We start from the raw sequence: 2,916 nt of genomic DNA, 5'->3' as shown, positions 1-2,916 counted from the left end.
AAGACTTGAATGATGGATGAATTTGCTGGTCTAAAACTTCACATATAATAGCACTTTCATTTCACAAGGATCTCCTCTTGAATTCCTAGATAGATCCTCCAATGAGGGAAAGATTTGGATTATATATGAAACCCTAGGTTTTGAAATTATGAAAAACCAACTTAGAAATGATATAAATTGACATAGAGAAGGATTTGAATTAGAAAAGAGCACCAAATTATCCTCCTGATATTCGAGGAAATTTTTTGGGACCAGGTAGAGAGATTCACCTTGGTCTTATCAACTTTTTTTTGAATTTCTAGGGATTATGGATAATGATATTCTAATACCAATTCCATCTTAGTGGCTCAAACAAAGATGTGTAGATATGTGGGATGCGCTTTGAAAATTGGTAAGATTAGGATTAAATCAAGATTAAATGATAAAAAGGGGCACATTTAGGATTAAGGGCCCAATTTATACTATGTGGATCGATGAGAGAGGACTTATGTTTAATTATATAATTAATTAAAATTTGAAAGAAGTCCTATAATGAAAAATGCAATGGGACACACTAAGGTGAGTGCTAACTAAGCGTGGAATTGGTCAATCTAATTAAGGGTGTACAATTAACAATGCTACATTTAGCCCCCACTTTAGCAATCATATGCCACTACATGCATATGAAAGATAAAGTACTAAAAAGTAAATATTCATAGGAAAAATGATATGTCCATAAATATTGAATGAAGCCCCCAACAATATCTGCAGTACAATATTAGGAACCACATTCTACAAAACCACAATGTTAGTTGCAATTGCAAAATCTCCTAAAATGATTACTAGGAGTGATGAAATTTGAAGGTATCTATATGGCCCCCTTGTTTTAGCTTGCTAATTATAATGTTGAAACATGGTATCCTATTTATCACTTCAAATTTTGAAGGAAATTTGATGACAAGTGCTCGCAACTAGGTTGGATACAAGATAAAAACTAAGAGAGAATCATTTGGAAAGATAGAGAGCTAAAAAATGATTCCAATGCAACTAATGGTGTGGGAATTAGAGCTCTCTAACTCAGGATGTTAAAGATTAAGTGCAAAATATATAATTAGGGTTTTGAAAGAGAATTTCCTTTTAAATAGTGATAATGAAACTATTCATTTATCTTATTCACCTTTTTTTCTTGAAGTGTAGAAGAGGAGCCCATAGAGTGAATAATGTCACACCAATGATTAGACGTGCCCATGAGGATGGAAAACCTAAGGATTTTAGTCTTGGAGGATCTCTTGCTAGACGAGGTAGGATTTCCACTTGTACTCTATTGATTTAGTTTCATTTGATTTCATGATTTTCTATTTGTAGCCCTAAATATGACATGGGCCAACCACAATAGGCTCCATGAACCCACTTGGGTGCCATGGTCCCACCTAGTGCCCTAGTCTGATCTGTTGGATGGTTGAATGAACTAGAATACTAAGAGGGGGTGAATTAGTATTCCTACAACAATAAAACTTTTCACTGAATTTAACCTTAGCAATTAATCTTATCAACATGAAACAACAAATGTAGAATAAATGAAAAACATAATCACAAGATAGACACTAGATTTTTATACGTGGAGAACCAAAAATGGGAAAAACAATAGAGAGGGTTATCTCTCAAGATTATATAACAAGTTATATGGTGTTTACAAAAGGGGTGGCTCACTACCTAAATATAATACAACTCACTATCATAATACAACACAACTTACTGCAAGAATGCTCACTGCAATAGAAATAAGTGAACTGAAGAAAATTGCATCTCCAAATGCATGAGGTCTATTTCAAGATAAGCTTAGATATCAAAACAACTTAAAACAGATCCAGTGAGAGATCTCCATAACACTTTCTCAAACCTGTCAACACAACTTCTTGCAACTGATCCGATAAGGGATTACTGCAACACTGCCTTCAATCTATCAACCCAATTGCTTGTAGCAAATCTGGTAAGGGATTACTGCAATGCTTTCTACAATTTTCTCACACTTTCCACACCTTCACTCTTACACACATCATAGTTCTACTAATCACATACCATTCGCTCTCTTCTCTTGTTCACGTGACACACATATTCACTCTTCTTTCCTTGTACAAATGCCACACACACATACTTACACGCACACCTTCCATACTTCCACATGCATATATATACACCACTAAGCAAATATACCAAGATAATATGTCATATAAGCAGAAAATATTTATACAAATGATGTGTTTCTCAAATCAACATGCTACTCGAATATGCCTTGACTAAAATAGAATAACCAAGTTGGCCTTCACTGATCTTCTACACGCTTCCTTCTTAATTACTGGAACACACGCTTCAATTACCGAGAGAAAAAGAAAGGTCTTTCAGACCCATAAACATATATTCCATAAAAATAACTTCAATCTTCAAGATATGAATGCGACAGATTCTAGAGCATTGGATTCATAGATCATATTGCAATACTAACATCCAGGTAGCAATACAACTAATACCAACACTTCATACAAAAGGAAAAGCTCAACCATGATTAGTAAAACACTAGATTCAAAAGAAAAGGATCTTCTGGAAACTACTCATGTAAACCATGTACATTCCTCACTGCTCAATATCACATACATGCCTATCTTCCACTGCTACATGCATACCTGTATTCCACTATTGCTCAATATGCTACATCAGTTCCTAACTGGATCATAGGGTTTGAAATCAATGACAACATTCACACAAATCTAACAATCTCCCCCTTTGTCGTTTATGGCAAAACATAAAAAAAAATAGCTGACCATTGGAGACAATACCTATATACTCTACTAGTGTTATCAATACAGTTATTCATTTCATTAATGCATTCTATCAAAGTCCTCTGGGCATCATTGCATTTTTCCAACATATTCTGTATAT

The sequence above is a fragment of the Cryptomeria japonica genome, chromosome 6 (genome assembly GCF_030272615.1).
Source record: "Cryptomeria japonica chromosome 6, Sugi_1.0, whole genome shotgun sequence".
Lineage (NCBI taxonomy): Eukaryota > Viridiplantae > Streptophyta > Pinopsida > Cupressales > Cupressaceae > Cryptomeria > Cryptomeria japonica.
Note: the sequence above shows the minus strand (reverse complement) of the source record.